This window comes from Sebastes fasciatus, chromosome 17 (assembly GCF_043250625.1).
Source record: "Sebastes fasciatus isolate fSebFas1 chromosome 17, fSebFas1.pri, whole genome shotgun sequence".
NCBI lineage: Eukaryota > Metazoa > Chordata > Actinopteri > Perciformes > Sebastidae > Sebastes > Sebastes fasciatus.
In genome coordinates, this window is record NC_133811.1 from 10528543 (window position 1) to 10554545 (window position 26003).

General features: G+C 42.3%; 1 long non-coding RNA gene across 3 annotated transcripts in view; it reads right to left on the bottom strand.

Annotated features, from left to right (window-relative positions):
- Positions 1–356: 356 nt before the first annotated feature.
- Positions 357–26003, bottom strand: part of LOC141754321 (uncharacterized) — a 77356-nt gene continuing 51709 nt past the window's right edge. Inside the window, exons 3-5 of one of the 3 annotated variants that reach the window (XR_012590599.1) lie at positions 1998–2051; positions 1631–1900; positions 358–1329 (exon numbers count right to left, since the gene is read on the bottom strand). This is a non-coding gene — a long non-coding RNA (uncharacterized LOC141754321). Of the gene's footprint in view, positions 1901–1997; positions 2052–26003 lie in introns of all 3 variants that reach the window. The other 2 variants (XR_012590600.1, XR_012590598.1) reach the window with 2 other exon arrangements.

The following is a 26003-nucleotide window of genomic DNA, read 5'->3' on the forward strand; positions in this document are numbered from 1 at the left end:
TGTCTGTACGTTTCTATAGATGTCATGTGCTCATTTACTCTGTGTATGACTAGTAGGGCTGTCAAAATCAATAATAACACGTTGACGCAAATTTGTTTTAACGCCACTCATTTTTTTAACGCATTAATGCAATTGATTTTCCAGATGTTGTAGCGGGCTCAGTTTTAAAACTAGAGTAGAGATACTGACATCATATGAAACTGGAAAACCTAAGGAATCCATTGGTACCAACCATGTCATACTAGCTTGTATGGAGGAAGCTAAATAATCTCAAAACTTACACTACATTTTGAAGAGAAAAAACGGGCATGGCCATTTTCAAAGAAGTCCTTTGACCTCTGACCTCCAGATATGTGAATGAAAATGGGTTCTATGGGTACCCACAAGTCTCCCTTTTACAGACATGCCCACTTTATGATAATCACAGGCAGTTTGGGGCAAGTCATAGTCAAGTCAGCACACTGACACACTGACAGCTGTTGTTGCCTGTTGGGCTTCAGTTTGCTATGTTATGATTTGAGCATATTTTTTATGCTAAATGCAGTACCTGTGAGGGTTTCTGGACAATATTTGTCATTGTTTTGTGTTGTAAATTGATTTCCAATAATAAATATATACATACATTTGCGTAAAACAAGCATATTAGCCCACTTTTGTGCTGATAAGAATATTAAATAATTGACAGATCTGCCTTTAAGGTACATTTTGAACAGATCAAAAATTTAATTTGCGATCAATCGCGATTAAATATTTTAATCTGTAAGAACATTTATTAACATTTAGTAATCCAAATGTTCTTAAAACAGAAGGTTTTGCGTTTGCTGTTTTAAAGGCCAATTATAATGAGTAACCACTGTGTACATAAGCAGAGTTTAATCCTGGCCGTGGGCCACAGCCTAAATGGTGTCACAGTAATCTACTGTGAATTACCAACCTCTTTTAAAAACGGACCATCACCTTTCCTCATGCATTCATTAAGACTAAGCAAAAACACACTTTGCATTTATTATTGTTTAAAACTGTTTTGTAAGAAGTACCAATATAACAACAGCAGGGCAAAACAGTAGGCCTAATTAAAGCTCCACTTAAACACACACACAGACAAAGTACATAATTGGCATAGATTCAAATGCTTTAAATATGTATCTCAGTACTTGTTAAATAAAAAGGCTTCATGGTTTAAAGCAGAGACTGTGTTGTTTGTATGAGAAGGAAAACAGACAGCATTTACAGTAACGGTTCAACCTGTCTTTGGTAAGATTTTTCCATCTTCCTCCATCTCAGTCTGAACTTCTGACCGATCCCATGGTCCCTCACATGTTTCTCCATCTACAAGACAGAATAAACGTATTATTGATACCAACTCCCTGGCTCATAGTGTTTCCCATAAGATAGCTGAAGACCGCCATGCTGACAACACTGTTGGATAGCTTAAAATCAAATATTTTAACCTTATAAAATATTAAATAGAATTAGTTGCAAATTTGACCAACCAGGATAACTCCCTTCTGATCTGTTAACAATTCACTAAATACATTTTTAGGATACTTTTATCCTCAGAGTCATGCCTCTGCAATTGATCAAAAGTCATACAGTCAGCTCCTAATGATTTCCACACAGTGCTCTCTACCTTGGTGGTCGTCCAATACGAAAACAAACCATTCTCCAAATTCTGTGCTGCCATCATCAGCGTAGAGATATGTGCTGTCCATGGACCGCCTCCAGCCGTTAATGTTATCATAAAGTCCTGTCCATACAAGTTTGTCAGAGCTGTTTTTGTCTCTATGGTGGCCAGGTTGGCAAAATCTTCTCTACAGTCACTCTGAGCTTCATTCCAGGTGTTCAGCATGCTGTACGTAGTGGTATTCTCTGGAGACGCCCAGTCAAAGTGTCGGTAGTGCTGAAAGGAAATGAGTTCAGTGACTGTTTGCAGAAAGCTGTATATTGTTAATTTAGTGAGTGAATGCTAATCCATTGACAAATGACGATGCACTAACCTAGAAGCAGCAAGATCACCAATCCTGTCGTATCCATCACTGTCTTTTACAAATCTGCAATCACAATAATGGGAAAAATTACAAGTCAGATAAGATAAAATACGACAAAACTTTATTGATCCCCAGAGGGGAAACTCGGTTGATGCAGCCGCACAAGGACAGAATTAAGTACATATAAGTAGAGAAAGAAAGAAATATATAATAATATGTATATACTAGGGCTGTGTAAATTAAAACAATTATAATGCAAATTTGTATTAACGCCACAATCTTCTTTAACGCATTGACGCAACTTGCAATTTTTAGGTTGTAGCGGGCTCAGTTTTAAAGCTAGAGTGAAGATACTGGTATCATATGAAACTAAAAAAACATTGATATCATACTAGCTTGTCAGGAAGGAGGTTAAATAATGCTACAAAGCTAAATTTTGGTGAGGAAAAACTGTCATGGCCATTTTAAAAGGGGTCGCTTGACCTCTGACCTCAAGATATGTGAATGAAAATGGGTTCTATGGGTACCCACGAGTCTCCCCTTTACAGACATGCCCACTTTATGATGATCACATGCAGTTTGGGGCAAGTCATAGTCAAGTCAGCACACTGACACACTGACAGCTGTTGTTGTCTGTTGGGTTTGAGTTTGCCATGTTATGATTTGAGGGCTGCACGGTGGTGCAGTGGTTAGCACTGGCGCCTCACAGCTAGAGTCCGGCTTGGGACCCTTCTGTGTGGAGTTTGCATGTTCTCCCCGTGTTGGCGTGGGTTTTCTCCGGGTACTCCGGTTTCCTCCCACAGTCCAAAGACATGCAGGTTAGGTTAATTGTGGACTCTAAATTACCCGTAGGTGTGAGTGTGAGCGTGAATGGTTGTCTGTCTCTATGTCAGCCCTGCGATGGACTGGCGACCTGTCCAGGGTGTACCCTGCCTTCGCCCAATGTCGGCTGGGATCGGCTCCAGCCCCCCCGCGACCCCTAACGGGATAAGCGGTTGCAGATGGATGGATGGATGTTATGATTTGAGCATTTTTTTTATGCTAAATGTAGTACCTGTGAGGGTTTCTGGACAATATTTTTCATTGTTTTGTGATAAATATATACATACATTTGCATAAAGTACGCATATTTGCCCACTCCCACGTTGATAAGAGTATTAAATACTTGACAAATCTCCCTTTAAGGTACATTTTAAACAGATTAAAAAAGGTGTGATTAATTTGCGATTAATCACAATTATCTATTTTAATAGATTGGTATAGATTGACGGCCTTAATATATACAACTAAAATAAGAATATGAGTAAAAACTGAAACTATACAAGAGCAATAAGAGACAAAATTACAAGGCAAAAGTGACGCAAGGTATAGTGTATACCTACTACACTAATATATGATATGATTAAGATATGATACTTAGTGTTTGTCTGTATCAATATAGAACATAATATAGTATATAGCGTAATAGAAAAGTATACATATTAACATAATGTATTATAGTACGGGATATATAATATGTTATATACTACAGAAATATAACTTAGACATTTTGTATAAAGTATAGTATAGTATAACATAAGAAATATAGTATAATATATAACAAAATATATAAATCACTCCAACAAAACACAGAGATGCATCATTTAGTCAGTCAGTACCTTAGGAACGATCAGTTTTATCTTATCAGCTCTTATCGTTGTGTTTTCACTGACGCTTAGAGAAATGATGTAAATGTGCAAAGCATTGTATGACATTTACAGAAAGCCATTCTGTGTTCCAATCTACTGTAGAGACAGCGAGGACAACACAGACGCTTATAGATATCCTTTATCATTTCACCGGAGATGCAGTTGATTGTTTTCATGCAATTTTAAATTACTACTGACCAGTGTTATAATACTTTTTTCTGAGGAAAACTGGGATTTCTCGCCAAAGTTTGATTTTAAAGATGCAATGTGTAATGTCTAGCCACCTGCTAGAAATAGGGGGCAGCATTTTACCTCCATACAATCTAAATTGTATGAACCCAGCACCTTTATGAAGGCATGTAATATTCACGCCTCGGTGAGGCAAAACGTGACACTGACATGCTTTCTTCCGGTGGACAGGCGGGTCTATTACACGCCCTGCCGTGAGACTGGGCTGACAACGGAGGGGAGAAGGAAAACAGGTAAACTTTGAACTGAAACATCTGATATGGGCCCTACAAACTGCAGATGTTCGTGCGTAAGCTGTCAAAATGTAGTCTTTTGAGGATGTTAGAAAGTATTCACATGCCTGTTATCGTATGGACATATGGACTCATATATGAGAATCTGATCATTTCACACCACACAATCTGTACTGTATTGTAAAACTTCCCAGCAGTGACTTTTCAACACATGCATTTGTTTGTTTGCCTGCATTCCCATTCAACTGTTAATGCATTTTCTGTGCGGGTGCCAGGGTGTATAAGCAAGTCCTGGAAAGAATTACAAGGAAATTGGATTCCTTGTTGTCCTTGGTAAGATATGCATGAGTACAAAAAGGATAAAAAGAATCGATCCACAAAATAATGCTCCAGCAATACATATAGAGCATATCCATTTTTACTGCATGGCAACTGAAAGTTTTGGGAGGAAGAATAATTTCTTTGCAGAGAAGGAACTTTGAGCGGCTTTTTGGCTCACTGTTTTCTCTGCATCAGCTCCCTGCCAATTGTTTCTGGTGGCTAAAGCTTCTGAAACTAAATTACTACAGAATCAAACCATCCCTACTCTTTGATTCTGTATATGATAAATGATTGATTATGGTCATTAGCGAGATAGAACACTGAGCTCTCCTCTGCGCTCAACCTAATTGTGGTCAGCAAGGCTGGAAGTTCTTAGTGATCTGACTCAGGTAATTATGCTGCTCTTTCATTTCCCCACTGAGGTCTTGCAATAGTCTCATAGCCGCATGCTGAAATGACCTGGCATTACTGCTAATCTGTCCTCCAAAGCCACAGCTCTCCTGCTCTCTCTTTCTCCACTAATAACATTCATTTGTTATCCTCTCCCTCACACTATCAGTTGAGGAGAGAGTCTCTCTGCGGGTATTAGCCTAAAAAGTGAGGACTGGAGGACACAAGTCATCATTAGGGTATCACAATTGGGAGTAATCCGAATTCAAAGAGAAGGACATTGGTGCAGGAAGGGATCTAACTCACAGGACAAATCTCTCTTAACTACCGCAGTGTGTCTCCAAATGTTGGGATTATCTCTGGGAGTGTAAAAGCACAGTACATTAAAACTGGGATCACAGCGAGCAGGATGTATTACTGTGATCAAAGCTCTCAAATCTTAAAGGACAGTCTGTAGCAATAATGATAATGAACATGAGATTTTTCATTCTGTGTTGATGAATTAAATAATATTGTTTGTTGTCAGTTTGCAGAAAATTAAACTTGACCCAGCTCAGATTTGGGATCATAGTAATTCTGTATCAGGCTGTGGAGCACAAAGTGTGTCTTATCAGATACATTCTAAGATTACAAAAACCTCTTTCTGTACAAAAGTAGTGTGTCACAATATAAGCCAAGACAGTACAAATTATTCACTTTAAGACTGGCAAACCATGAAATCAATGGGATTGAATGTCATGTCAAGGCAGGTCAAGTCATATGATTTGCTGTATCTGTTATCGGGTATATTTTTGTGGTGCATGGATATGACAATGTCCACGGAGGCCTCAGGCTTCACGTCTACTATTTTGAGTTTGAATTTCCATTCATCTTTCCTTTTTTTTGTCGGTTGGTTTGTTCTGATGCACTTGCTTCATCTGTGGGCGTTGGGGTCTGCCAAGGTTGTATTTTGTCATCAATTCTGTTCTCATGGAGAGAATCACAAAGGTGCAGCCGGGAGTGGAAAACGTCTCCACTTTTGCTGACGATGTAGTTCTGTTCAGCATGTACTTGGGCGGTGAAACAGTGAAAGAAATCCCCTTTAAGACTACATTTACACCAGATGAGCGCGTTGCGGCGATGTAGTAGAGTCACATTAATGGCCCATTAACTACGAAGATTGACGTCTTTTGTTCCCTCATGGCTAGGCTGTACAGCTCCGGATCAATCCTGGTGATCGAACCACCGACCTTCTGATTGGTGGACGACCTGCTCTACCTCTGAGCCACAGCCATGTTCAATATAATCTGATGACTAAAAAAGGACATTTGAAAAATGATTAAGACTAAATAAAAAAATTGCTGACAAATTTATGACAGAAAACATTTTGACTAAAAGAAATGACTAAAAGTTGACTAAAATGTAATGAGTTGTCGTTGACTAAAACTAGGAAGGATGATAATTACTAACACGTGACTAAAACTAAAAAGCAGTTTCTTAAGACTAAGTCTAAAATAACTGACAAAATTATCACTGATTCACGAAACAGTACAACTCCCTGACATGGGTTGTGGTTTGCTCTTGTGAGAAAAATGCTTCTCAAACAACAGCGTCTTTTTTAATCCAGTATTGCGCTAATTTGCCTAACCTTCATGGTTCTTTAGATGAGGAAAACACAAAAGGGAGTTTAGTTCCTGTAACTAATTACTACCTGGAACTATTCGGTCATTTTCCACTATGGCCACAGACACAGATTAGCGTCTAAAAAATGTTGAATCTCTAATCCTCAAATTTAAAATCTCAGCAGGGTAAATGAACGAGTGTTCTCTCCTTGCACCCTAGCATTGCAAGGCTGTACTTGTATTAAAAACGTACCCGGCTTCATAAGGGTTAATACAAATCCTCAAGCTACTATCATGTTACTTCATCAACATGAATGAAATGTGGTGTAATTCGGTTCAAATTTTCAACCTTACCATCCCCCCCACCACCAGCTACACACACAGACGTACGCAGCAATCTCTCTCTTATGACATCAATGCAATTACCCGCGCACCAAATCATCTCTTACATCTGCCTTCCTACAGATGTCAGGGCGCCCGCAGCATCGTACATCCTATTCATGACAATCCTGATCATTTGTTTATGTGCAGATTTGTCAGTGACTGTAGCTCCATTATTACACATTGTCAGAAGCACCCCCACAACCATACATCATTTGCTATATTACTATGAATTATGCATTAGTCTCGTGTATAAGGCCGTGCATGCGTGCATGTGTGGTCTCACAGGTTGGATGTGTGGACTACAGCAGAGGAATGCTAATGGACGTCTACGCCGCCGCCTCTTGACGGTGGTTCATTTTGTGGTAATCGTCGATTGTGATGTTGTTCTTTCGCCCGAGGACATGCGGGCAGATGTACAGCACCGACACGGACATCACTGATAAACACTCAAGAGGGCTGTGGTCACATTTGAACGGCATTAATAGCAGATTGTTTTGCTCACACTCAATTCAATTTCAGCTCAGTATTAAGCAATTTATTCACTCTGTGAGTGTACTGCATATATTTAAGACAACACAATATTGATAACAAATTGAATGCTCTTGTGTTTAATTGTCAGCTTTACAATATAGCAATATTTCAATTACATTATTCAGTTGAGAAATAAAAAAACACAATAATATGAGAAAAGACCGGAGATCCAATTAAATGGTAATCTTTGTAGTAAGTACTTCATTATTTATATATGTTGTTAGGCTCTATGTTGTAGTGTTTCCACTCTACACGCTCCCAGACTGTCACTCACCCAGTGTTTAGTAATTAATTATCTTGGATTTTCTGTGGATGCTCTTTGGTTTTCGATACGTGTGAGCACTAACATGTTTCCTCTCTTCAGCAGCTATTTTATATCTTTGAGGATGGATGTTCGAAGTTCCACTTACTAACTTTTCTTGGGCTTTCACCATATACGACCGCAAAACCAAAACACCGTTCTAAAGGTTTCAATCTATCATGAAGGCAACGGCGTGAAGTTTGACCCTGAAATGACCATGCTCCTTTTATTTGGTTTTCGCATTTTTCTCAGGTTAAAGGCTTTTAACACGCACCCTTAAAAAGTACAGAGGGTAAAAAAACATGTCTGTGATCTTTTGACATCTGATCTTATCAGTCTGAACACACCTTGGAAATCATCGAGACTCATAAAATCAGTTTTCTGCAACAATTAGGAATATTTAGCACCAATTTGGCAGCCGTTTTGAAAAATAGCGCCAGATTCAGGGGCTAAATTTGAAACGCCCCGATATCTATATCTTTTCATAACATATAAACCTACGTCTGTGCCAAATGTGTTGCTTTTATCACAAAAAATGTACAATTGTTATGGAAACATGTAACTTCATCACTCATTTAGTCCCTCAGTGGCAGACTTTTGCGTTTGTAGGGCTGCTCCTCTGCGGTCCAGCCAAAAATCTGTCACCTAACTCCATCTCTTCCTGCTTGCTGAAGCGAGTCCAGCAAAGGCAGCAGTTGGTAAGTCTTCCCTCGTAAAAAGTGATTTAGAAATGAATGATGACAGTGTGAGTCGGAATGCACAATACCAGGACCCAGAAAACTGGAGCAGATAAATGGAATTCAGTCATCATTCATTTTATTTTTTACACCTGTGCTCTTCCTACTGTGACATGTTGAAATGTCTTCAGTGAAAAATGCCTATCCCTTTTGGGAACCGGCTAAGGAACCTGCGAGATTCCCTAGAAGACTTTTTGTTGTTGTTTTATGGTTTTCTTGCTGCTTCCACCAGGGGCTAAAGCTTACCTCTCTGCTGTCTCTCTGGATAATTCAGGATCACCCTGTGTGTTGTGGAGTACATGATGACAGGAGGACTTTTCATATGACCCAGGCAAGTCTATTTTTCCTTTGTGTTGTGCAGCAATCCTCGGACAAAGCTCGAAAACCTTACATCTCCAGCGAGGGGCCTCTGGCAGACCACGCTGACGCAGATTCCATCTCCTGCTCTGTATTGTCACTTATCTCCTGCTGCTGCGAGACCCCGTATGGCACTTTGTTTTTGTATTTCAAGGGTGATGAAATGATTTGACAGTGCCTTCGGTGCTTTCAGAATATCAGCTTTCAGAAACTGTCCTCTACCTTGTTCATCTTTTCTTTTTCTCCGCACCTATTTTGGGCTTGGTTTGTGGTCGGTGTGTCAGGTAGCCGTCATGGTTTCAGTGTCCATGACCAGGCTTCTGCCTCATTACTGGACTCAATTTTTGTAATCCTTACTTGATGAAAGCGTTAGCTAAATCAACAACAGAGATAAAAGCAGTCAAGCTTGTCAAACCATGTCTGTTTGGGTAGCTTAAAACACCATCCAGTGAATGCTGGCTGGATGACAAGCACGTTTTTTTTAAATTAGCTTCTGTTTAAGTTTTAGAAAGTATACAAGGTTGATGATCAGGTCTCATTTATGGGAGCTGAAAATTGTGTTTGTCCTCACAAAATTGTTGCCAGTTGCATCATCTTGTGCAATTCCCTTTCCAGCTCTGCTTTCCAAACAAAGTGGAGATGTAACACAGATTACTTCCTATGGATGAGATGAGCTACCAGACACCAGTTATATCTCACTCATTCACTCTGCCTCACATAATATACACTCAATACTATATTGTGAACGGTAAGCCTATGAACTGTCATCATTTTGCAGTTGCAGAACTGTAATTTCACATCTATCATGGCCATAGAGTGAAAAAATATAGCCTATACTGTATATGTTCAGGTCATAATTTACTGATTTGTGCACCCGAGACAAGTGTATACAGAGAGCCAGCACAGCGCACGCCGCTGCAGTCTCTAACAAGAATATGTTGCACGCCGTCAAGCCACAATTACGAAGGTCAGATCCACTGGTTACATTTTATGCAACCACAATCAGACTGTTGTAAAATAGCCACAGAAGCGTCCGTGCTTATGTGCACATCAAACATGTCGTTTTGATTAATTATTCTACACGTTTCCTTCTGCGTATCAACAGGCATGAAGGCGAAAAATTGTGAATTAAAGCTTTTCGTTCCGCTTATAACTCCCTCAGGACCGTCTATTTCTATCAGTCTTTCACACGGTGTCTCCATCGTGGCAAAAATGTCATCTGAGCTCCACATTTTTAATTATGATAGCCTACAGGGTATAGATGTGTGGCTGTGGTGAGCAACATGATGTCATAGAGATTGTTCTGGCTCAAACGTTTTTTTAAATAATTTCTGTACCACTCCCGGACAACAATATGAGGAAAACTCTCTACCGGATTACCAAACCGTCAATGCATGGTTGTCACAGCTCCATAATGTACCCAACTTTAATAAAGTCTTCTTTCTAATCCAACACCGTGCCCAAGATACCCATCCTGATGAGAATGCCTATGGTGCGTGCATATTAGTGTAGTATACCGCGGTTTGGGGGTTTGAATCTATGGTCACCCGATCACACATCGGTTCGTATGATATCCTACGAAAAGGTATTCCGGTATAGGTAAGGTATATGCCGGCGGGGATGGTGGCTGCGATGGTGGCTGCGATAGCATTGGTGTTGGCGATGGCGGCGGCAGTGTTGGCGGTGTTGGTGTTTGCGGCGGCGGTGTCGGCGGCGGCGGAAGAAAGAGTGTCTCTCCTTCGCTGGTTGAGGGGGTGCACCCACAACCGTCTCCTTTTCCTTCCAAGTAGCCTTTCCCCTAAAATGATGAAATTCCAGGCCTGGGTTTAAGAGAACATTGTAGTTTGGGTTAAAATATCTACGGAAGTGGCGTAACTTATGCAGAAGTTACGTGGCAATACAACATTGACTTCAAACAGCGGCCTCTTGGGTGAAAGTCCGGTGTTTTTGGACCCACCCATCCACCACGATCTCTTCCCTGCGCGGCTTTCACCGCTCTTTAAACCTCCAGGTTCATGATTACGTGGATTACCTACAAATTGATTTTGTGTAATATACATATATGAATTACAGTGCATTACTTTTCGTAAGTAGCCTATAGCTGCGAACGGTGTTTGAATGTGTACGTACAGTCTGACCTGTATGTTGTTGATGAATGAAGGCAATTAGTCTTTTTGCATATCCCTTCGTGGCTATACATACACATAGTCCATATTCATGTATGCATTTCCTCTGCAGGTTGGAGCAGAGGGTCAGCCATGTTTGCAGCCAAGCAGTGTGGCAGTTTTTTAGGGGGTTCAGTGCCTGGAACAAGACATGCCATAAATGTCATCGCTCTCTGTCTCTGTCTCTTCTTTATGTCTCGCTGTCACTGTGATGCGTCTGTCTCCCTCTGGCTGTCAGCTCCAGGTGAGACAGGTGACTCTATTTTTTTTTAATATCCATCCATATGGTATGGTATATCCAGACAGAACGATGACACATATCTCCATGGAAACGCTGCTTTATCTATCCTCGACACAAATTCTGCCTCGTGTCTCTCTCTCTCAATGCCGTGCCCTCTTCCACAGAAGATTGAAAACCCCTCGAATGTCCATGGCCTCCTGCTGAGAGCCCTCTGCATGTAAGATCTGCATACAAACTGTTCCCTTTCCAGCCACGACACACACACACACACACACACACACACACACACACACACACACACACACACACACACACACACACACTGGTGCTACTTAATAAATTGTGTTCAGCCACTGGCCTGCTGTGCCCCGTGGGTCAGTGTGTGGAGCAAAGAGACATTAATCATTCTGAGGGAGTGTGTGTGTAAGCAAACACTGGCTGAGCATCAGCACTGTGTCTTGTGTGTATTTGTACAGTTTATTTCTGTATATATGTGTACATATAGTGGTTGTAAGTGACACTCCGTCTCCTCAAACGGAGATGTCTCCTGGTTTTAATGTGTGTGTTTTACTGTGCGTCTGAGGTAAATGTCGATCTCCATCCCCCTTTACAGCGAGCCTCTTCACCACAGCTTTATCGTCCTCTCTCCTCCTTCGATTCCACTTTCCTTCTCTCCACTTTCCTCTCATTTGTGTGATGCTTTTGTGTTCCCACTTTTGCTCGTACAATTCATTTCACTCGCTCATCTCCTCCTCCCTGTACCACTCCCCACTGGATGCTCTTTTTTCACCCTCCTTCAATCTCACTCCCTCACATGCATTATCTATTAGCTGTGGCTTGTCAGGTCTCGGGTCCTGTGTAATGGGAGACAGGCGGGGCAGATTGCGCAGCGTCACATTAATTTGCTGTGGCTAACTGTTCGTACACCGGAGCAGAAATCAATGTGCCACCTCCAACCTTTATCTCCCCGGAGTCATCACCGCTGACACCAGTACACCAGTTGGCCTTTCCAGCACTGATGGTTTCTTTTGTCTGCCAGTCCGTACTCACATCACCAGAAGAATACGTCTTTAAGAGTTTTTCCTCCTGCAGAAAAATTCAGCTTTCTACCCAACAAACCAGCTCACATGTATCACAATCTTTCTTTTCAGCTTGTGGCCTCTATGTCCGTCTATGGGTCCGTCCACCACTTTGGTCCAGCCTGAAATATCTCTACAACCATGGAATGGATTGTTGTGTTTCAACAAGGTCTCACTCCCAGCTCGTCAAATACCGCAGATTGGGCAGCGCCCCTCGGCATTGGAAACCGATGCACGGAGGCACCCTGCAGCGACACAATGTGACAAACCGGGCTTTCAACTAACTCCAATTTGAACCCACCCACGGCGTTATTCGATTGTCAGAGCAAGTGATGTAGTATTAATAGCGTGTGATAGGGGTGGATGACTTTCGACCAGGAGACCGGTGTTCGTATCCTGTGTGAAACTAAACATAACGTTGACTTATTTTGTCACGACAGTCCCGTGAGTCGTTACTCATGTGAGTCGTTAGTATCGTCAGTCACGTGAGTCACGTCAATCGTTAGTCACGTGAGTCGTTAGTATCGTCAATCTCATGAGTTATGTGAGTCACTGCAAGGAGGGGAAAACATGCACATTCTCAAAATTGTTTGTGGTGCTGGGAGTAGATCCCCTCCAATATGTACTTTATCAAATAAAAAATGACTTGCTCCCGCACACACTTTTCTCTGCTTTATTAATCAATGTTTCGGTCAAGAAGGACCTTCATCAGGACATTCAAAAAAAAAATTATGTGAGTCGCTAGTCTCGTGAGTCCTTAGTATCCTCAGTCACGTGAGTCGCTAGTCACGAGTCGTTAGTATCCTCAGTCCTGTGAGTCCTTTGAGTCGCTAGTCACGTGAGTCATTAGTATCCTCAGTCCCGTAAGTCACATGAGTCGCCAGTCACGTGAGTCATTAGTATGGTCAGTCCGGTGAGTCCGGTGATACATTAGTCACATGAGTCGTTAGTATCGTCAGTCCCGTGAGTCACGTGGGTTGCTAGTCATATAAGTCATTAGTTTCTCAGTCCCATGAGTCGTTAGTAACGTGAGTTGTTGGTATCGTCAGTGTCGTGACTCACGTGAGTCATTAGTATCCTCAGTCCCGTGAGTCCACGTGAGTCATGTGGGTTACTAGTCATGTTAGTCATTAGTATCATCAGTCCCATTAGTGGCTAGTCACATGAGTTGTTAGTATGGTCAGTCCCGTGAGACGCTAGTCACGTGACTCTTTAGTCACGTAAAGTGTTGATATCGTCAGTCCTGTGAGTCACGTGTGTCGTTAGTCACATGACTCGTTAGTATCCTCAGTCCCATGAGTCGTTAGTAACATTACTCATTGGTATCGTCAGTCCCGTGACTCACGTTAGTTGCTAGTCAGTGAAGTTAACGTCAACCACGACCGTTTCCTAACCCTACCTAAGTGGTTGTGTTGCCTAAACCTAACTTCCTGTGAAAACGTAAGTTTATTTTGAAAAGACACTATGCATGTAACGAGCGTACATTGACACGCCGTCCCTGGTCCGTCCACTGGTAACACAACAAGGGTACCCTCCGCGTCGGTCTCCGATGCAGAAGTGCACCGACAAAGCGGCGGTATTGGAAGAGTTGTTAGTGAGAACGTGTTGGTTTTGCAGCGAGCAGGTGAATACTTTCTGCTTCACTGTAGTCTTCCTCTGATCAGTAATTCTTCCCACCGCTCCTTGTGTTTTTTTCATGATGCAAAATTGTCAGTGGCATCCTCTCACACCTTCAAAAAATAAGGATAATTTAGTTTCCTTGCCTGCGAGTGATCAAGGGAAGCAAACAGCGTTGATGTCCAACGCTCTTGTCATCCTGTCCCTCGATAAAATCAAAGTGGTTGGAATACTTTCACTGAGAACGACTAATTAAGCTGGAAACGAATCAGGAGATGGAGGCTACATCCCGAGTAGCAACAACACAGTTTTCTAACCAATATTACTGAAAAGGAAACCCATTACGCTCCTTAATAGAGAAAGGAATATGATTACTGTACTTCAATACCACATCAACGCTGCCAGTCTGGATGTTTTGCTCATTGCACTTTCATGTCTGCATGCTTTGTACGTGAGAGCTTTCAAGTGTGTAAAGTATGCATGTCTTGTCCTTCAGAGGGGCTCGAAAGAAACGTTTCTGATAAAGTAGGCATCAAACACCTAGGCTCTCCACACGCCCTGCTTATCAATAAAAGCGTTTAATCAGAGAGAATTGCATGAGAGGCAGGAAGTATTTCAACTTCTGTTCGGACTGGACGAGGCGTACGATGATGCGGCGTGAAGCCGTCGGAGTTTTTGTTTATTTTATCTCCCCATGTGGAAGGAGCCGGGATGAAGGCAGATGCCAAGTTAGGAGTTGAGCTTACTTACTAGCTCTATTCCGTTTGAAGTGAATTAAAGAATGTCTCTTCATCATTTTTTTTTTTGTAATGAAATATTTAATTCCACCAAGACTGCGAAGAGATTAATTAAAATGGTGACTTGCAAGCGAAATGTTCTTTTCTTCTTCCCCTTTCATTTTATTGTCTGTGATTAGGAATGTTCTACTTGGGGAGCGCGGGGAATATTTTCGGCTAACTAGAAACTTCTGTCGGAGAGGCTGAGCTGATTTTAGAAATGCTGACTTATTGATGTGTTTTCTTCGCGTTAATTATTGATGGGCATTGAAATGCATCATTCACTGGTTTATATTTCAGCAGGTCTGAGGCCAACTGGCTACATGAGTGCTGTAAACTTTCACAATCAGGACCACGGACAGCACCCGCATCAGCCTTAAACTCTGTGAGTTCTGCATTTGACTAACATGAGAACGTGTTTCTACTGGATAGTTTCTGTTGCCATAAACTGAGCCCCGGAATAGAGACAAAGAGAAAAGCATCACTGATGAAGCTGCCAATTCTGTGGAAGTTTAAATTGGCCTTTGTCCCAGAATAAAAAGTCAGTAACTTTCCTCCTGAGTACTCATACATTATAGTCCTTCCTAGTCCATCCACTGTGGAGTTTGAAACCAAATTAAGGTTTATATGGTGATACATTTATATAACTTACTCAAAAGTAATTATAATATACTTATAATGAATTTATTTTCGGGCTGTTAATCAATTAATCACATGTTTTTTTATCTGTTCAAAATGCATCTTAAAGGGAGATTTGGCAAGTATTTAATACTAATATAAACACGGAAGTGGGTAAATCTGCTTGCTTTATGCAAATGTATGATGTATTTATCATTGGAAATCAATTATCAACACAAAACAATGACAAATATTGTCCAGAAACCCTCACAGGTACTGCATTTAGCATAAAAAACATGCTCAAATCATAACATGGCAAACTGCAGCCCAACAGGCAACACCAGCTGTCAGTGTGCTGACTTGACTATGACTTGACCCAAACTGCATGTGATTATCATGAAGTGGGCATGTCTGTAAAGGGGAGACTCGTGGGTACCAATAGAACCCATTTCCATTCTCATATCTTGAGGTCAGAGGTCAAGGGACCCCTGTAAAAATGGCAAACTAATTGTCATTTTCATTATAGATTAATCTTCTGATTATTTTCTTGTTTCCTTTAATAATCATTTGGTCTATAAAATGTCAGAAGATAGTTGCCTAAGGGGGCACTTTTAAATTGCTTGTTTTGTCTGACCAACAGTCCAAAACCCTGAGGCATTCAATTCACCATCATAGAGAATTAAGAAAACCAGCTAGATAAAAAGTAGAAGAGGTGAATTTTGGCATTTTTGTTTTAATCTAATAAATTGAATAACTTAAAGGGACATGCTGGTCTCATACGCTGTTGGTAGCTACAAAAAGTAATGCGCTATAATTCATATATATGAAATAAATCTGGGTGTAATTCACGTGGATGGGTGGGTCAAAAAATAACACACTTTTGCCCAGTAGACTGGCGTTCCTGTCCCGTGTGAAACCAGAATTTAACATTGATTTATTTGTCCCGTAACTTCCGTACTTAAGTTAACGGCACTTGCGGAGTTATTTTAAGCCAACCTAACTAAGTAGTTTTCTTGCCTAAGCGTAAGGACATTGTTTCCTGTGAAGACGGAAGTGTTTTGAAAGACTGTATACATGTAACGAGCGGAAATTGACTTGTGTTGCTGGACATTTGTAAGAAAAATTAACAAAAAATTTGGATTTTTTCATAAGATATGATACAAACCGCTGTATGAGGATACTTTGAAAGGGGACGTATCATGCTCATTTTCAGGTTCATACTTGTATTTTGCACAAGCATTGGAAAAGTGAGTTTTTCATGATATGTCCCCTTTAAATGATTAATCAACTATCAGATACATTTTCTGACATTCAACTAAACAATCAATCGACTTATAATTTCAGCTTTACTTATACTGTAAAATTATTTTATCTACAAGTTGCTTCTGCCTTCTCGCTGTCAGTTGTTCTGCTAGTCTGATTATTGATGCAAAGTCTGAGAAATCTAATATGTCTGCCATCCAACAGCCAGGAGGGTGTTTGTTAGTAGCCAGTGCGACTGAAAACAGCCCTGCACTGAGATAATGCATGGGCTGCAATGACAGGGGGGCGTGTTGCTTCAGGTACCACACTGACACGATGAAATATGATCCAGGAAGTCCAGTTTGAGTTATAAATCTCTGAGCTTGAAGGCTTATCAGACGCCAAAACACAGCACAGCAGTTTATAGTACTATGAGACAGGATTATACATCTCTGACGGGGATAATGATTTTTATCTTTCGTCGTGACAGTCTCTCTCAGCAAATACACAAAGTAATCACAAAGGGAACGTGTATTTGCCCATATTTGATTGGCTACTGCAGATGACAGTACAATGCCAGGTTTAAATTTTTTTGCCGTAGCCTGCTGCATTAGTCTTCTCCCTGTGTCAACAGAGTAGTCCATTCAAATGAATGAGGGGACTTTTCTCTTGCAAGGCTAATGGTCTGAACGCAGCCTTACTCATCATCTGCCCTCCATTGATATTAATGACTTCCACTCTCCATCAATCCAACAACGCGTAAAGAAAGTGCGCTATTCATCACGCAGAATGCAGTATGCAATTAAGTTACACATTAAAGCAGAAACTTCATCTTCCAGAACACCAGAATACGACTTTCTGACTTACCCATATATCCATTTTTACTCCTTTTTTGTCCCATGTTTGGTGTTACCATGTCCCTGTCTACTACTTTCATTGTTTTTAGTGCACTACAGTAGCAGTCACTAATGTGCAGTGACCACGGAAGTATTAAGAGAACTGGATACAGCGTTGGAGGCAGGCTCCCGTTCATTCCTATGAGAGTTGCTCAGTGGAGCGCATGAAGCCAAAATGGCTCGACTGCCGAGTAATAAAGTATCCGGACCTTCCACATCTATGGCACCATAGAGCAGGCGCACAAGCGATTCCTTTAACCCCGCATCCCAGATGCTTGGTCTCGGGCTCATTCACATGAACAGCAGCACGACAATAACTATTGTTCGGCTATTAGAGCATTTTACAACTTTTAGGACCTAATGATTTAAAGCGATAGTTGTTTTTTTTTGTATGAGGTACTTATCTATCATCAGTGTATTACAGTAGATGACGGTCGGCGTGCCCCAAACATTGAGAAAAAAGACAGAAGCACCGTAGCAAAGCAATACAGTGCTGCGGACAGGGACAGCCGAAAAATGTATTTTAACCACCTAAAAGAACGGCACACCTTGATATCCGTTTAAGTGTACGCTATATTTAAAATATTTTCCGATGGGGAAGTGATCTGAAAGTGAAACGTATCTATACTGTCTTTGTCATATGATCCCGCTTGCTTTGGAGAGAACATAGATAAGTTTCACTTTCAGTTCAGTTCTTCATCAGAAAGGAGAGGGAAAGGGTTGTCTGGCGGCAAGATAAAGCGGTGAAAATATTCTAAATATAGCGAACAATTAAACTGATATTGTTTTTTGTTTTTTTAGGTGAGCCTTTTTTTTCAGGTGGCTAAATTACGTTTTTCTGTCGTCCACAGCAGTACATTGCTTTGCTCCGGTGTCGGTATTCCTAGCTGTTTCTGCATGCTGACCGTCATCTACTGTAAGTAATACCGCTAACATGGCCACAGCCAAAATGCCAAACTTGAGGCTTCAATACCGCTGCCCACAAACCAATGGGTGACGTCACGGTGACTACGTCCACTTCTTATATACAGTCTATTGTCGCTATACAAGAGAATGAACGTGGGTCTCTGTGGTGATGGGTTTATGTTTTCCCTATGTACCCCCACTACTGTTAGCTTTGTATCACTAAACAAACTATTGGGATCATAATTAGCGACATGGACTTTCTCCCACTTTTGTGTCCCTCATATTGCTTAGAAAATATCCACTTAAAATTCTACAAGAGCAAGGCAAAAAGAATCACACTTTGATCATGCAGTACAGACCACCTCCATACTGGTTATTTATATTTATGTTATACGTATAATCATACCTTTCACTTACAGAATTTGCATATTGTTAGTATGTAGTGTGAAGAATTCAAGCGCAACTTGTGAATTTAGTGGCTGTCTGAAAGCATAATGCAGCACAAAGATTGGCTATATATCGTCAACCATCCCCAGTCCCGCACACACAAAGACACACAAAGACACACAAACACACGTCCCCGGTACACTCATGCATCAGAATGAGAAACGGCAAGGTGTCCTAATCTTAACGGGGGGGGAGTGGGGGCATTTGTAATTTCTTATCCGCCACTAATTACAGCGGTAACAAGACCCAGGAGAAGTGACGGCTGCTGGTTTAGACGTCAGCCGGCTCGACAGCAGGGTTAATTAACAGCCTTCCACCAAGATTAAGATGGGACGAAAACTAAATAGATCAAGATGCACACATGCTCGAGCACATGCGCGCATAAGCGGGGCGCGAATGCGGGCGCGCACGTACACACACTAAATAGCCCCTTCCACTCAGACCTTAGATTAAGATGGCCACGCTATCCCATCTATTTCAGCAGAAAATTAGCCTCCCGCTCGGTTGGACAGGCTCCGCAGACACTAAACCGCTCGCCTCGGATTCATTCATACACCTGTGTGACTTATTGATACTGGCACACGCACGGGAAGAATCATTTTGTTGATCCTCTGAATATGGCTCGCGAGAGAAAGCAGAGAAAGTAAATGGCATTAGGGGGCTGGCAGCTACATGGCTGCAAAACCCTTTAATGTCCGTGCTGTATTCCCCTGCTGAGCACATACAATGATCCTATCCATCTTACCTCTCTCTGTAATGTCATGAAGTGTGGCTCCGGGTCTGAAAGATTTGTCTAAGCCCTGACTAATATGTCCCCATCTCCACCTTGCCTGGCGGTGGGTGCGTTCATGCAGACACACGGAGACTCTCACTGCCAGGTTAATGTGGCACCACATTCATTGGGCTGTAGCGTGTGTTGCCTCCCTTACCAGCTGCCCCAATGTAACTCCTTTAGAAGACTCCATTTGGACAGAGTATGAATAAAAGAAAGCACTTTCTGCCTCTTGCTCCCTCTCTTTGCTAAATCCCCCTACCTCCCCTCGCTGCTATCTTTGGCCTGCAGGGTTAGGAGATTGGAACCTGGAGACTGGTGTGTTTTGCCCCACGGGGACACGGGAGGGTTGTGAGAGAGGAAGAGGAAGACAGAGTGTGCTTATGTTTGTCGAAAACACATCAATGTCAGGCTTTTTTTCACATCCTGTAAACAGTGATTTACCAGACAACACGTCAAACATGTCAAAACTCAACTGCAAGTTCTGTATGCTTCGTAAACACGACAGCATACACGTGCTTATAGGTAAGTTGAGCCAAAATACATCTGGCTGGTATGATATAATAATTTAAGGGCAGATGCTATTACCATTCAGGTGTCAGTAGACAACAATACTACTTGCACCTGGGGCGAAAAAGCCGATGTGGCTATTATTTACCCCTGGGTGTATATAGCATGGCAGAGACAAGCACCCAAGTGTGCATATCAAGAAATGCTATGTGTATCCGACCCAGGCACATATTAGATACTGTATGTGTATGTGTACTGTATGTATATTCTTCCTAGACCTAACCAAACTGCAACTGAAAACTAAGTGAAAAATGGTATTCTCATGTGGCACAGACCCAGTGGGCTACCTCCAGTTCTGAAATGTGAAGCCAATGATGAAGTGCCTTAAAACTTGTGCTCTTTCTAACAGCCAGCAGGGGGCGACTTCTCTGGCTGCAAAAAGAAGTCTGATTGTATAGAAGTCTATGAGAAAGTGAGCCTACTTCTCACTTGATTTATTACCTCAGTAAACATTGTAAACACGAGTTTATGATCTCAATCACTAGTTTCACGTCTTCTTCAATACAGCATGATATTCATTTAGTAAATGATGGTCTCATTTAGAGTAGAATAGACCATTAAGCAGGGGATGCTTTAGGGCGCGGCTACCTCGGTCTGGGTGTTGTCCATGTTTTCGTCTTACTACTTTAAAACTTTCACAGTGTGTTTTCAGTTCATGAAAGTTAATTATAACCTTTTCAGCCGCCTGAAAATCGTATTCAGCGTTTGGTTGTATTTATCTCCACCCTCTAGTGTCACTTCTGGCTGCAAAAAAACACGATAGCAACAGCCAAAATGCCAAACTCAAGGCTTCAAAACAGCAGTCTAAAACCCAATGGGTGACGTCACGGTGACTACATCCACTTACAGTCTATGATCGAACCCCAGTCCTGAGTTTGACCCATTCATCCACCACAACCTACAATTTATATGTACTTTGTCGCTCTTTATATTACTACTACTATTACCGGTTATAAATAGCTGAATAGGTACCGTGTGACTATTCTCACCCAGGTGCAAAAAGACACTCCGATGATATAAATATCACATATCACAAACTGCAATTAACATTCATTAGAAAATTGTTAAATGCGACACAAGGTTGTCTAGGGAGTAAGTAATCATACACAACAAGGTTGCTTTCCAGGAGATCATTGTTATCAAAACACCTTATAGAACATTGTATTTATATTAGTGGAGCAACAGTTCAACAAGCCCACGGTTCTGTTTGTATTGTGGTTTTCGGATCGCCGTTTCAGTTTGTTTTGCACATCAGGGAGAAGAAAAACAAAACCATTTCCAATGTGTTTGAACTCCAAAATATATAAACAGATGATTGATTGATAGTAATGAATGATATTTCTATATTAAATGAAGCCATAACACTGATTAATGGTCAAGTAGGCCTATGTTCAGATAATTGCCTCTTCTATGTCTCTGGCAGCTCATCAAATAGTTAGCAGGCCTGTATTTAAGAGCGGTGCAACGGCTCAACAAGCCCAAGGTCCGGTTTGTACATCATTGAACGGCTCGATTTCGCATCCCTAATTTATAAGTCTGTTATTGGCGTGACATCTGTCCGCTGGCTACAAGAACAAACAAAATTCTTGCAGCAAAAATGCACGGAGATAATGGAATAATGCTCAAAATCCTGATCCATGTTGGCTAGATAACCAAAACGAATCGCTATTTTTGTTTTCACTTTATTATCCAGTCTGACATTGTATTGATGTTCCTGTTTGGGAGGGGGAGTTATTTTACCCTGAACAATCAGTAATGACTGATGTATCCATCCGTCGATATCATTTTCATTTAGTGTTTAACAACATTTGTCATGTTGTTTGAAGATATAGGTCAATCTTATAGTTGTTATTCCTGCAAATCCACTCACAACATGTATAGCTGCTGTAATCTTGTCACATTTTTGTCCATATTCCGGCGTTCTGATAGGCTTAGCTGTTTTTCCAACCAGGGAAACAGGTGTCAGTGAACACAACACCGCCCTACTTGAATGACTGAAAAGATCAGAGACACGGGCAACGATTTAGAGCTCTGCAAACCAGGCTAAATCCATGCTCTCCAGGCCACACCTCAGCCAGATAAGGCCTTTATGTCTCCCAGTGCACATGAATCGTAGTAGCACATCTCCTCTCTCCTATGCACATTCTGATTCATCCGCTGTGTGCTGTCTTCGATGTATAATGCAAAGCTGAGGGAGGGTCCGTGTGGAAAGAGGAAGGAGTCCTCGGCCCCGTTAGAGAGAATAAGTTGCAGCGGCATGTCTGCTAACAGCTTCCTACATTAGCACCCCTAGAGAGTCATGCCTCAATGACAGCACTGTGCTCAAAGAGGAACTGGGAGAAAGGGACCGGCGAAATGGGGAAGAGAGAGGTAGTGGGGGAATAGAGTGAGTTGTCTGACCTCAAAGCAAAAGGGAAAAAAAAAAAGCTAGTGGAGAGAGGGAAGGGCGGACGAATGTGGGAAGACAAGTTTGGAAGTTGTAGCGGCGCTCGGGGGGGGGGGGGGGGGGGGAGATGGAGTGGCCACCACCGCCGCGTATGTCGATAAGGACGCTGAAAAACAGGCGAAAAGGAGCGGGTGATAAAAAGGGAGGAAGTGAGGGGAGGGCGATGACAGGAGGGTTGAAGATGAGTTGGAACAGCGGGGAGGAGGGGGAGAGAGATGTCTGAGATTGAAATGCAGAGAAGAGGATGGAGGGGGGGGGTGGCTGAAAGTTTCATGAAGGTGTCACTATGGAAGCACCGAATTTTTCTCACACCATCTGTGAAAGAAGCATTCCTCTGGGGCAGCTGATGTGTGTATCTGTGTGTGCTGTGGTGTGTGTTCAGGGACTCGAGGAGGTCTGTCCGTTTTCCCGTTATTCACATATCAACAGCGAAGTCAGCGGGGAAGAGCAAAATGTAAGCAAAACAGAAAGAGACAGAAATATCCATGTATTCCCGGTCTCTCTCTCTCTCTCTCTCTCTCTCTCTCTCTCTCTCACACTGTGTAATCCGTGGCCTTCAGCTCCGCAACACATTTTCAATTGTGCTCTCCTAAAACCCCTTTTTCTATTTCACGCTGCTATTGAGCATCCTCCACGGCAGCCTTGTGATCTCTCCCCTGTCCAGTTTCACTCGCCTGACATTACAGAGAGCGCTGTTTTTTTTTTTTTTCTTCCTCCGCCGCCGCAGGACCTCATGTACCAAAACGCATTTAGCCTGTAAAAAAGAAGGAAAAAAAAGCTAAATGAGGAAGGTCTGCGGCCTATTTGTTGTTAATTGGCACGGTGCAACCATAGATTACGGAACATGACAGTGTCTTTTTCAGAGAAATCTATCTGCCTTGACCTCTCTGGCACTATTACAGCAAGGTCGGAGAACACAGAGGGAAACCAATCAATACAATATTGAGTGCGAGAGCGGACCGAGTCTGATGTGGGGGGGGGGATTAAGAAGAAAGAGGACGCGGACACAAAGGAGATAGAAAAACTGAGAGAGTAAAAACAGGGATAAGAAAAGACTGGAGACGGACGAAATGACCAGAGACGGGGGCACATACAGCGAGAGATTGCGAGCCGTGGATGAAGGATTGACAAAGGTAGAAATGGAGGATAGAGAGAAAGGCCCTGAGGGCGGCTGCAATCTCGCGGGTGGCAGCAATATCAGTCTACAGCGATGCCACGGGCACAAACACACAAACCGACACCCGTGGATGGCTGCTGAGTTTGAGAGATGGCCAGTCCAGGGACAATATTGTGTAGCCGCAGGCACAGACACATACTGCCCCAGGGAGGTATCTGATAACACTGTATACAGTAAATTGTACACTGTATCCTGCATGGCGGGAGTGTAGACGTGTGTGTAAATGCGTGTGTGGTGGTGTATTGTGTAAATGTCAGAATCCAGAAAACACAATGTACTTTAGTCCCAATCATCCATCATCACTCCTTCTAACGATAGTCTACATCAGGGGTCTCCAACAAGTAGCTCTTGAGCTACCAGTAGCTCGCTAACCGTTTCTGAGTGGCTCGCACTTTCAAAGAATACTTGGCAGGTGATTGGATGAACCATCTGTCAATCAAACTAGGCGAAAACATCGCCGTACTTTACACGTTCAGGGTCGTACTTTGCTCTTCTTTCAATGAAGAAATAGTCTCCAGTTGTGATATAACTGATGCTATTGCAGCACCTACGCTAACCTCTTCAGGACCCGCCATTGTTGTTTAGAAACAACAGTCGCCTCTCTATGTCGTCACACACACCTAAGCCACGCCCGTAGCTGCCAGTAGCTCCTCAGAGGATGCTGATTGGTCCGTTGTCTGGCAAGCCGGACACAAACGCATTATACTTGAAGCCTGACGAGATGAATTTTCACGATTCTCGCGTGATCTTGTGACGTTGCGAGAATCCGGCTGCCGTGCATGGTTAGCAGAAAATAACCATAAAAGCCCAAAAATACACTATTTACATGAGGATTGGAGTTTTTTTTTTACACGTATGTGAATGACAAATGTGTGTGTCTCATTTGCGGTGCGAGCGTGTCAGTCGGTAAAAGATGTAACGTCAGGCTCCACTTCACAAAAATTCCACAGCAAGTTTCCATTGGACTTTCCAGCTGGTAGCAGTCTACGAACAGAGAAGGTAAAAGATCTGAAAACAACGCTTAAAGGAACAGTGTGTAACATTTCGGGGGATCTATTGGCAGAAATGGAATATAAAATGAATAAATATGTTTTCTTTAGTGTATAATCACCTGAACCTAAGAATCGTTGTGTTTTCTTTACCTTAGAATGAGCCGTTTATATTTACATAGGGAGCGAGTCCTCAGAGTCTGCCATGTTGTTTCAACAATAGCCCAGAACTACTCCCGTCGCCGCCGCTCTCTCTCTCTTGCTTCACCACTCCTTTCCCACGTGTACACACACACTCTACACACTTGCTCTGCTCCAGATGGCTCTAGAGATGGCCATTTGCATTTTCGCATCGGCCACTGTAGCTCTCCAACACGTTTGGCACACAAGAGAGGCTTCAGTTGGTTGTAATCTCGTCACTTCGTCGCTAGATACCGCCAGATCCTACACGCCGCACCTTTAAAAGACAACAGTCTCTGTTTACCTAACCGACGGAAAAGGCCAACGCAATAGCAGATGCTTCATTTAGTGGCTCACATCCTAGCGAAACACAAAAAGCCCTTCGCCTATGGCGAGATTCTAATGGAGATGATGAATGCAGTGGCTGAAACGTTGTTAAAGGACAATAAAAGTAAGGCAGAAATCATGTCTGCTGATTGATGTACAACCTGGTGCTAAGAGTAGCCCTCGGCCGCTTTCATTTGGCCAAATTAGCTCCCAGAGGAAAGAGAGGTTGGAGACCCTTGGTCTACATAGGACATACGGTACAGCCTACATGTGTGCCTGTGTGTGTGAGATATGAGTGTATGTGCATCTTTCGTGTGTGTGTGTGTGTGTGTGTGTGCACATTTCATATTTGTCCTTTTACACCTTGTCCAATAACAGATACAAGACTACCTGTTCGACATGTGCATTCGCAGAATAATAACCATTACTCCTGAACAAACACTCCTCTCTATTTGAATTATGTTCCTTTCCCTTTTTTACCATCACACACACACACACACACACACACACACACACTCAGCCCCCTGCTTCCTCTCTCTCGCAAAAGTACACTCCACGCCGGCCCCAGCAGTGCTCGAGCGAGATTCATGTGTGTTTCGCTTCCTCGCCGTTCTGAGGTTGGAACATAGCTACGGCCCTTTTCCTGCAACCACCTGTTCTCCCACAGAGAGGCAGGGAGATGGAGAGGAACTGAATACGAAGTTAGGAGGCTTACAGAGAGAAAACGAAAGGCAGAGGTCAGCAGGAAAAGGCAGAGAAACTTTTGAAAGAGGCG